Consider the following 12445-nt stretch of genomic DNA (forward strand, 5'->3'; position numbering starts at 1 on the left):
TATCATTATATTTTTTTTTCAACTTTTTAACAAGTTAAAAATTATTCCAATCGAAATAATCGAAATAATTAATATTCCATCACTTGTTCGGGAAAAACCTTAGTTAAAGTCTGCTCCAATTGTTTGCTTTGGCTTTATGAGGGGGCCCAAAAATCCCCAAACGTCTAAGACTTTCTACATTTCTTCCATATTAACTCATATCACTAACGCTCGATCAAATAGGATTTTTTTAAGAACTTTGTAAGTATTTTTCTAATTAAAAAATTCTTCTCGTTTCTCATTCCTCAAATTCCAGATCAAAATATTTTCTATAATTTCAACCATTTCCTCGTTGAAGGAAAATAATTAAGAGCTGGATATTTTTGAAATGAAAAAGCATAGCATTTAAAATATTCATTTTATAATTAGAAATTCAGGTTGATACATATATTTTTATTTTATAGGCATAATTACCAAAATTAAAAGGAAACTTTCATTCTCCTAATGACCTAAAAATTGTAAGATCCGAATTTTATGCTGATAGCTAAGCCAGGTAGAATCTTTATTGCTTATATATACCGTAAATAACGAAAGGTAATGTACTCTTACTCGTCAATTCATTTTTATATAAGGATATCAATATAAACCTGCAATGTTCAACTTACAATAAGACAGAAATCGGTGCTCTGTTCAATTATAACTAATGTAAGCATAAAATACTATACACTTTATATAAAATAAAATCAACTATATAAATTAAAACGGTTAGCCTAACATGACTACAATATTTTAAATTAGCGATTTTAGAGAGTACATTAATAACTAGTCCTCATCCACTGTAGTCTTTAGTTTATTATTGATTTCTGGTGATTGGTTGTTTACTTGTAGGAAGTATAATAGAAGGAATAAGATGACAGATGAGGTGAAGTCAAAAAAGCACTTTCAGGGGCGTGGTATAAGATTAGGGAAAAAGTACGAGTCAATCTTTCACTGTCTACAATTTAAGTTTAGATTAGAATGGTGGATATTTCTATGAATCTCAAAGTAAACCTTCTTCATTGGGCGTGGCCTTTTTAACTTCACTTTAGCTTTGAAGAGAAGTAGGATTCTGCCACTCCCCTGATTGTTTGGAGGAAGAAGTATAATGGAGAGGGCAAGCTGGCAGAAAAAGTGAAGCCAAAAAAGGTGTACCTTATGAGCCTATTAGAGGTTTGGCAGAGGATTAGGGAAGGAATATGAGCCAATCACTGGTTTCTTTCGGTTTCAGTTTAGATTATAATGGCGGACATTCCTATTAACTTTAACGTAAACCTTTTTTGAGTGGGCGTGGGCTATTTTCCTTTACTTTTGCTTTGAATTACAGTAGGGTTATACCAATACCTAAATGTTAATTGTGAAAGTAGAAAAGCTGCTACAATTTCAAAATAAATAAAGTTGATCCTGTAATAAAATTATTGCTACGTAAAAGCTTTAATCTCCAAATTACATTATGAAATTAAGTATAGTCTATGAAGGTAAATTAGATAAGATTTGTTTCCATCCAATTTTTTATATTCTCATATCATTTTTCGATCACCTACTCCTTGATAATTATCATTATTTTTTTAGGTTTTACTTTGCTCTGTTTAATGCTATGATTTTGTTGATTGATAGTATTTTTATTGAAAAAATCTACATTTTCTTTTAATTTATATAACTAAAACTAATTGAAACAGCTATGGAAAACTATTCGAAAGTTTTAGTATGCTGAAATGTACTTAACAACTAAAATTCTTGCCTTGACTTTATCTCGGAGTAAAAAGCAGCGGAAGAGTTCAGAAGGTCGTGGACTCAAGGAGATCCACATCTCAGTCTAGAATGCGTACATGCTCAGTCCTCATGCCTCTGTAATAACAGTTCAATATGTATTAATTTTACTTTATAACATTTCAAATAAATATAAACATAAAATAATAATAAACTATTAATAGAGCTAAATAAACAATATTATTGTAAATTTTTGATCTCTAATAGATCATTATAATGAATCCTTAAGTGATGTGATTCCACTTTATGGTTTTACTCGTTTTACTGAATAAAAAACTCGAACGATTTTGACTTAACTCTATATATTCAAATGGTTTAAAAAAAAATTAATGTAGACTTGGATCTTACTAGTTTCAATAAAAAAATCTTTTATTCTTGTCTAAAAACTTTATTGGAATTTTTCTTATGTTTAAATATCTCAAAACTTCAGGTTTTACTCACACCGCTTTAGCCATTCAATGGTTCATGTATAAATCAACATTTTTACTCATAATAACATTTTCTACTATAGTGATTTGAAATGTTGGTCTACTTTAAAAATGTTTTTGATCTGATAAGTTACCTTAATAAAGGCCTGCAACTTTAGGGCACACATAGCAGTATTATAACTTGCTTGGTAATCTTTGATTACTGCTTTGGTCAATGATATTCCCATTCATTAATTTAGGTTTTGTTGATAAATGTTTGTAGTTTGTTGGATAAAAGTATTATTAGAAGTACTTTTTTTTAAATTCATACAGTACTGTCAATTACAAAAATATTTATTTATAAAATTATTTATAAAATATAAGTTTAAATATTTGCACATTAATAAATATTCAATGTACAATCAAGTAATCACTAGTATTAGCTAGGAAGTATCTTCGTTGAAATCGTATGACAGAGTTTCAATGCCGAATTGAAAATTTTATTAAATGAAATTGGAATATTTTTCTTTACTTTTTTTTTTTCATATCGCATTCTTACTATGTGGGTGGGAAGATATTAAATTACAGTCCTCTTCCGTCTTCTGTAGCTTAGAGTACGCTTTTAATACATGTGCATAAGAATTTTCATTTGGGAAGATGATATCACTAAATAATCCTTACTTATTTTTCATTATTTACAAAAACCTCAGTTTATCCGGTATCAAGTTTCCAATCCTTTATTAATATGACCTTCCTATAACTTTCTGCCCCACTGTTAAAAAACTAGGCATAGTCATTGACTAAATTCTCTAAATTCCTGACTATCTATTTCTACCTCAATCCTTCTTTGCCTTCTTCCCAAACCTTCTCGTATCCTCCCTCATCTCTCCTCCTCACGCTGATTATTGCTGGGTGATGTACGCAGCTTTCAGCTTCGTACGATTTGTTAACGGTACCCCAAGACGTTTCCCTGTTTCACATCATTATGTTGAGAATGGCTCTTCCCATCATTCCTAAGACAATATTTCTAAGGAACAGTCCTTAATCAAACGAGTATCAACCATCGTCCTTATGTTTATAATCTCCTCCAGTTTAAGTCCTATCCATTCTCAACCCATAAGATCTTGGCATATGAACATTACTTATATCATTTCAACTATTTTGTATTAACCTTTTCCCTACATACTTGAATTCTTTCTGCCCCACCTAAATTCTAGTCAGTCACTGTACATAAGCATTTTTTTTTTTAAATGCACAACGACATTGAAATCTCTCGAGAGATGGAACATCAAAAATAATAACAGGAAATCTTACCTTACCGGCCCGTGCCTGAAATCCCATGATGAGAGGCAAGCTTGTCTTAACTAGAAAACATTTATTAACAGCGATTAGATCCATCTTGGAAAACAATTACTTATATCGAGGCACGTTGTGAAATTAGCTAAATCTAATATCCCTGTATAATGGAACAATTTTTTTAAGATCCCTGTCTGCAATATTCACATTCAAAGCATTTGAAGCTCTCGTTTACGGACCTCTCCACTCCGGACACAAATTTTATTCTGCGTTAGTATTTTCACTTCCTTGTAACGGACAAAAGTCATATAATAGGAATGAAAATTCTTAATTCCAAAACTAAGTTTTGAGGTACTTATTTTGCAAAGAAGTTACACAGTTTTACCCAAATATATTAGAACATTAACGAAAAATTATCTTAAATAATAAGTATTTATTACGTATTTTATATACTTATGTATGAGTTATTTTATCACTAATTAATTCTTATTTAAAATTAGAGAAAAAAATTATATAATTTTAAATTATATTTCGTATTATAAAAGAAACGAATGATGTAACTTTGTTGTTTTGTTTTGATTGTTTCATTCTGAACTTTCCCCCGATTTTATCATAAACTTTGTTCAGTTATTTTACCTGAAATAAGAAAAATATATCGAGAGGTCCTTACTTAAAGATTACTTGGATTTCTTAGTATAAGCATCGTGTTAATTTTCTTTGGACGTTGGCGGTAAGATATGTAATTAATTCTATTAGTTTATTTTTTATTAGCTAATTCTTTACAGAAACCTCTGTTTAAAGGACGACACAATCTTTCCATGGGTGTCCGTATAGAAGTTTCTTTGAACTTCTTCTTCATCTTTTTGGATTTTTTATTTATCTTTATTCCAAAATATTTTGTTTTCTTATTTCTGCTGTGATGAAAATGTCGCTGCCCAGAGTATAATGTTCTGTTTTAATATGGGTCTCCTTGTAGGATAATGTACGATCTGCCAAGCAAACGGTTTGTTTTGGCTAATTCTCTTTGGACTTGCATTAGAGTTGATCAGGAATTCAGGGTTTACACCCACTGCAGCTCAAGACTGCCAATAGCATAGCGGTCCTCGATGTCTGTGACTGGGTCATCGCAACCCGTTAGCAAGCTACGAACGCCCACGCTAAAGAAGATGTGACTAGCTAAATGAAAATGGCTGGTCTGTTTTTGCTCTTTTTTTCAGTCAATCGCGAGATGGATGATCCAGGGCTCGAATCAATTTAGAAACGTTGATGGCTCAGGTAGGAAATTGAAAATTTCCTTATTGGTCTTTTCGTCCATTAATAACCCTAAAAAGAAGTGCATAGATAAATATAAATGATTACCAGGATTTGGCTGTGAGATTACTTTTTAATTTTTTAAATTGGCTACTAACATGATCAGATGCTTTGATACATTTTTCTTTTAAACTTTATAAAAATAATATTCACTACAAAACTGAATACTGATATAGATATTAAATGACAGAAAGCAATGGCATTTATAACTTAAAATGTTAAAATATATTCTAATTGAAACTTTACTTATTTTTTGTTTTCTACTTCATATAATAAGAAAACATTTTATCCTCTGTACATATGATATAACTAAAAAAAAAACTTTGTGAAAAGAAAATACAGTGATTCTTTTTATTATATTAAACATAATTTTTGCTTGAAAACATTGAAGTATGTCTATACACATATTATAAATAAACATCTAATAGTTTAATTTGAAAGTATGCAAAAATGATATTTCATAATAAAATAAGCCTTTTTGAAATCCATTATCTCAAAAGTAATGTATTTTTATTTTCTATTTCAAAATATTTCACTATATTTCATAAATCTTTTTTATACCATACATAGAAAAAATATCGATTCTACAGGAAGTCGATATTTTCATACTTAAATGATATTTTTATCGGTATTAATAACCTATTTTATTTGGACCGAAAAAGGATGAATTAATGGGAGAATTTAGAAGATTAAACAACGCTGAATTAAGGCGACATAAACCCAGTAAATATAATTAAAGTTATAGCATTGCGGCGTATAAGAAGGGCGTGTAAGATTGTAGGGCTTAGTAACGAGCGGATCCCTAAAATGCTAATAAACGCTGAACCAACGGGTAAACGTCCGAAGGGTAGACCAAAACGTTGATGGGAGGATTGTGTTAAAACTGATTTAGTGGAATTGGGTTTGGAGGGAAATCACTGGATGGATGTATGCAGAGAGCGTTAGGGGATATCGGCATCGAACCTTCGGGTTCGTTAGGCCTTCATTATTATTATTATTATTATTATTGATAACCTATTTATAAAAGTTGCTTTAAATTAAATCAATTTTTTCAAAGTAATAATTATTTTAGTACTTCTAACAATTAAAATTTTTAAACTTATTTTAACGATTTTTTTTCTAATAATTCGACTTTTTTTAATTATAACTGAAAATCAGTCTCATCAAGTAGCATTTTTAAAAATATTTTTTATGATAATTAATATTAACAAGTTAATATTAGCAAGCTTGACAAATATATTAGATAAAAAACAAAAAGTGAATTGTTGAAAAATATAAATTAAATAAAAAATAACGATTATCATCAACTTATATATATATATATATATATTTAAGAAATATAATTCACCCTCTTCTGAGTTATGAATAATAATAACCATGTATAGTTTTTTTATGAACTATTTAAAAACATATATACAAAAAAATAATGAAAAGAATAAATGTTGATTTAAAATTAATTAATCACAGATACACGTTCAAATTAAAAATATTTATTAAAATCTGAAAATATTTGTATAATAATAGGAATGAGAATACAATTTCACTAGAATATAGATGTATAGATGTAGAAATCTCAATCCTGGGAAGATGAAAAACAATTTTTTTTGTTTGGATCAAACCCTCATCTCTTGGGCCTATTTTTTCTTCTAAATAATCCAATGGCATCAGGGGTATTATAAGAACTTTGTGAGTAGTAACAAATATGTCCTCTGGCTGTCGAGAGGGGAAATGCATTGGGGTTTTCGTGGAATTAAGTAAAAACTGCTCCAATTCAATTTATAATTATTCTCGATGAATGGAATATGGTCTGGGTGCGGTAAAAAAAAACAACCTAATAGTATTTTATTGGCTCAATAAAATAGTATAATTGTCTACTATTTGAGTTTTTTTTTTTTTTTTACCGCACCCGGAACATATTCCATTCATCTATACACACGGTCAATCAATAATCTTCCACTATAATTATTCTCTATAAACTATATAGTTATTCTCAGGTAATATCCTACGACTTACATTAATTACAAAAATATTTCTATATGAAAGATATAGCGATACGTGGTTAGTATCCAGTACTACCATCATTATTTAACAACTCATCCATCAACACCGAGTGTGGGTTAATGCTTATAAAATGTCGCAGCATTGAGGTCACCTCATTGGGACCCTTCTTCACCTCATTTCCAGGCACAACTGGAAATATTAACGGACTGGTGGGGCTTTTGCCGAATAACATACTGCTAGTGATACTGTATTGTATATTAGTAATGTTTCCGAAACTATCTATCTAACTCATTATAATTGTTTCTGATTATTAGGGTTATTGCTAGAAATCCCTCAGATATGGAGATAAAGATAACTCGTAAAATAAAATATTAATATTAATTCTTTTTTTATTTTTATATGAAAATTAAATGAGTTGAAATTTCAACTCACCTCTCTCCTCCTTCCCCCCCCCCAAAAAAGTAATGTTGCAACAAACTCAGTGTATTAAAATGATTGTTATTATATTTTACCGATTGATTATATAATAATAAACCTTAATGAGTAGATGCTCCTCGGTTTGTAAGAAACAGCCAATTGCATCGGAAATGACAAATAGAGGATTACATCAAAAAAAGGTTCATCAAGTTTCTACTCCCAGTTACCTAAACTTAAAGGAGCAGTGACCTACAACTTGGGAAACCCAACCTCAACCCGAAGACTAAAGCCCTGGTGGCTGCAGGACATCCTGTTATAAATCATATATTTATCAGTTCTGTTATTTTAAGTGAAAAAATTATTTTATCTTAATTTCTTTTTTTTTTCCTCTTCATGATTTTCTTAAATTCACTTTAACTTTTTTGCCATGAGAAGTCAATTATTTATTTTGTTAAATCCATAAATGTCATTGTTTTTATTTTTTATTAACTTTACTTTTATATTTTCTTAAGAATTATTATTCTAATCAGATTATTTTTATCTTAATTTTTTGTTTTATTTATAACATTGTATATGGTTAAGGGAGTCTTTTATCGGTACTATTTATAATAGTTAACCTATTTATAAAAAATAAAACAATGAATCTGCTTGACACTTATCGCTTCTTTCCTTGAATATTGACACATCTAACGAAAAAAACAAAACAATTATTTTATTTATTATTTGACATATTCCATAGATTGTACCCTAGCCTGTGGTTACTTTTTGACAACACTTGTAATTCAAGATAAAACCATCTTTTTTTTTTTTTGACTGGTCTCCCACTATTTAAGCTAAGCATCAGCACATCATTATAAAAAAAAAAGTTAAAAATTAACTTCTAAATTACCTACTTAACTTTAAAGATGTAAGATAGTGTGTTGAACGCTTAACATAACTAAGTTGAAGAAACACTTCACGTAGATAGTGAAACATTTGTAACTTTTCCGTTTGGGAGATACACCTGAGTCGAACAGAAACTCCTGTAGTGATAATCCTGAATCATGGGCGATAAGTAAATCTAACGCAAACAGTCGAGACCTCTGTTGGAACTTCTTAGCCCTCTACTCGATAAGAGAGTTTTAATGCGGACCTACCGAAGAACTAAGTAAGCACGAAGTTAATCCAAGTTGTGCACGCTTTTCAGCTCCACTGGTTTTGTTTCTAGTACTGGAGTCACGCTTGCTTATCATCCTTAGCTTAATGCATGTCTAATAACTCTGATTTCGATTATTATTATTTCAGAAATTGGAAATCGATTTAAAACTTCATGCTGACTGTGAAATAAGGTTTGCGCACATCCGCACTATAAATGGTTCATGGAAAAAAACAACTAACATCTTAATGGGTGCTGTAATTGACCACCGCCTTTGCTGATGACTGTCTCATTCTCTTTATCTATTTCTCTCATATATATATATATATATATATACACACACACACACAAATGTATTTAAAAAAAATTACAATAAACATCAATTTAGTATACTTAAATATCGCTATCAAAGGGTTTAAGATTCAATTGTCAATTTGTGACCACAAAGCAATTATACTAGTATGTTGCTGGCACAAGGATATGTTCATGCCGTGTAATTGTTAAAATTCTTCAGCTGATTTATCTTTCTTGAGAATAGATATTTCAGGAAACATGTTATTTTCCTAAGTCCTTGACGTTTCAGGTTTAGCTCCTGTAAAAAAACAGCAAGTAGGATGTCGATCTTATTAACTCATACACAGAGGATTCTTTAGAGTAGCCTTGAACTGAGTAATTTAATGCCGCATGAATAACATACCTTTTTTTTTACCTGCGCATTTTACCGCACTTTGATATAACCCTTCGTATTTTGTTAATTTTAGGTAACTTATTGAGAGCATTCGAAGTATTTCAAGTTAGAAAATGGCTGAAATAGGTTCGATTCCTCACTTATGCTACTTTTACATACCTTCCTTGACAATTCCTTTAGTGCACTTACATTATGAAACATTAATGTTTTGTGAGAGCACAAGTGGATCCATATATTATCGCTTGTTTGTTTGTTTGTTTTAAAAGGGCGTTTAACAGCTTGTTGGTTGTTGGTTTTGGTAAGGTCTTGTTAGTTGCCTTTGCGGGGATCCGCAGCAGTGGACTCATTTTTTTGAGATTTGAAATATTATTTAGCTAGGCAATTATAATTTGTTTAATAATAGATCGTAAGGATAGTGGAGAAAGGATGATGAAAAGCAGATAAGTGGTTATTCTAATTTTAAAAATAAGGCAAGATAAAGAATTAATTATAATAATTAAAGGGTGATTACTAACTTAGTCTTATGGGATGAATTTAATGACTCTTTCTATTACGGATTCGTCGTTTCTCAACGCCATTGGAACATTTGTTAGTATCCCTAATTAACGTTGAACCAGTAATTTGTAGTTATTACATTCTTCAAAAAAGTGTTTGACGGTCAGATTAACATGACATTTCGCTGATTTTCCTGTTATGAGGTGGTATGTCATTCGGGTATTTCCTATCCTTAGTCGGGTGATCGCTACTTCTTCGCGGCGTCTACTTCGGGTTGTTGTAATCCAGGACTTAATTATCGCTTATAGAGACGCAAAAAGAAATAAAAATTATAAGGTACTATACTGTATATGGCTCATATTTTTCATTTATAATAAAGACTGATGTCATACTTTTTTACTTTGAATACAAATGGCAATCAATGATTCCTGTCATGAAAAAAACTTCTAAGAAAATTTAGAAATTTTCGGTGTTACGGGAGTCTTAATCCAATTTAGTTTTAGGTTTAATTTTAAAACAGTATTGCATCCTGTCATATACCCAGAAATTGATATTTTAGATAAAAGACCCAAATTCATACATTTACAGAGATATGTAAAATAGACGATTACAAAAGCATAAATAGAAAGAAAAAATGGAGCATAATTAAACTTGTTTTTATTTATATCTTTATTGAAATTTACCACTGTAAAAAGGTATACATTTAGTTAATTGATTTTAGTTATAATGTAATGATACAGGTGTGTAGAGAAACAAATTGGTAGCACTAATGACGTTTTTACATTAGAAGGTCTCGTGGCAATCTTCTTTTCAGGCGCCACGGAAGATTGTCAGGAATGGAAGGTTAGATACTAGTTGGTTAGGGTAGTTAGCGAGTTGATAATGGAAGGAATGATATCTGGTTCGATCTAGATCGGATATAAAACATTTGCGTCAAAGTAAGGATTGAGGATTTTACGAAGGATTTTGGATTGTAAGGATTGGATGCTAGATGAATTTGAACGTTTAGTGGAGCCCTAAAGCTCAACTTCGTATGTCCTGATGGGCCTTATATAGTCATGCAATGAATTTTCTTTTGTAATGAAGTGGAAGTTTAGACCATTTGTCTAATAAGTGCTGTAATAGTCGAAATCGACGTGCAGTTTCCTGGCCTTTCAGTCTTGTGTGCGGATCCTAGGTTAACGTTTGTCGAGATGTAGTCCTGGATAGCGGATCTGTTCGACAGGGACAAGTGTAACATTATTAAAGGATACTATTGGGCATTCGGTAGGTTTACGACGAAGGGTAAGGGTGATTTGATAGGATTTATTTTATTCCTCCAATTACACCATTCTTCAAGGGCTGTATAATTTAACATAAAATAACACCTTGCACGCATGAATTCCTACATATAATATTTATATTCAACCTGGGGAACTCCAGGCTAAGCTTGTCTAGCCGCTTTTGCAAGCAGGTTTCTGGATCCCAGCGCTTCTCCCTTAACCGTGTTACTAGTATCGAAAGCCAGTTGGGGCTGAGTGAGGGCGCTAGCAGCAGACGTTGAGGAGTGGAGGATCTGGCCATTGCCTGAACTTCAATGAAATTATTTACAATAGGTCTCTCGGTCACTGGAATTTGGGGAGGATTTTGGCAATGGATTAAAGATAAGGATGGCGAGTAAGTTATAAAATTATATTAAAAAACAAAAAACAATATTCTTTAGCAGAATAGTATGCTCCCTCTAGATCTCTCAATGTGATTAATGGACCATTTAATTTTCAAAATGTTTTGCATGTCAAAAACACAACAATTTCGTTCGTTTGCTGACCTATAATTTTTCCCGCCCTTCACATTGTAATCCACACAAGTTGTTATTTTTCTGTTGCTTTTATTTTGTTTTGCCTCTTTCAAAATATTATTTGATCCTCAAAGGTTATAAAAATAATTGTTTGAATCTCATTTACAGTGTGAAAAGGTTTTGCTGATAGTCGAAAATATATTCTTCTAACCATCTCTTACTATTATATTCTTTCTGTTTCCGTTTTGTTCATGACATTACGTATTTTTTTAAATATTGCTGTGTATATAAATTGATTTTTAAATACATGTCTAATTTTTCTATGTGTTTGTCGTTAAATGTTTTTACGTTATTGTATGTGCTGCTTTATCTCAATAATTATATTTTTTTTCTTGCTATAATGATAAAATAGGCATTGTTATTTTCATCATTTAATTATCCTAGGAACCAATAGATCGCTCTTCTTTTATTTTTTGTACAATAAAAAAATTAAAAAATAGTTTTTGTAAAAATAATTTTAAAAAAGTGGATAAAAATCTACAATATGGGCTGCTAAACAGAATCAACATTTGCAGCTAAAAAAAAAAAAAAGATACAAAACGAAAGAATTATATTTTGGCACAAAATATTTCATATAAAAACAAATTGCCCTCGTTGAAACTACTTCCTTTTTCAAACATTTATACTTCTTTTAATTAAATTATTATTCCACAGAGATATATAAATTAGTTTTTAATAATTTAATTATTTATTTAAGTAAATGTTGGATTTTTTAACAATATTATTTGAATGTGTATGAAAATTTGGAGACGATATGGTTCGAATTAAACTTTGCCAATTATTTTTGCTGAATTATTCTTCACCTAAGAAAACAATTGTTTTTCTTTTCGTTTATTAAATCTAGTAGATTAGTATTAGTATAAAATGCAGAAGTATATTTTTTTAACCATGATTTAACAAGTTTTAATATCACGAATTACAAATGGAGTCAATAGAGGGTTATATCAATAGTGACCTACAACCTGAGAAACCCAACCCCAACCCGAAGACTGAAGCCCAGACTGCTGCAGGACATTCTTTTATAAATTTTTAATAAATATAAAATCAATTCATAGTCACACTACCTCTATTTA

General features: G+C 30.4%; 1 long non-coding RNA gene across 1 annotated transcript in view; it reads right to left on the reverse strand.

Moving 5' to 3' along the window:
* Positions 1–12445, reverse strand: part of LOC136795237 (uncharacterized) — a 48843-nt gene that overhangs the window by 11647 nt on the left and 24751 nt on the right. Inside the window, exon 2 of the long non-coding RNA XR_010842809.1 lies at positions 1757–1863. This is a non-coding gene — a long non-coding RNA (uncharacterized lncRNA). The remainder of the gene's footprint in view (positions 1–1756; positions 1864–12445) is intronic.

The sequence above is a fragment of the Halyomorpha halys genome, unplaced genomic scaffold (genome assembly GCF_000696795.3).
Source record: "Halyomorpha halys isolate HHAL.00 unplaced genomic scaffold, Hhal_1.1 Scaffold50.1, whole genome shotgun sequence".
Lineage (NCBI taxonomy): Eukaryota > Metazoa > Arthropoda > Insecta > Hemiptera > Pentatomidae > Halyomorpha > Halyomorpha halys.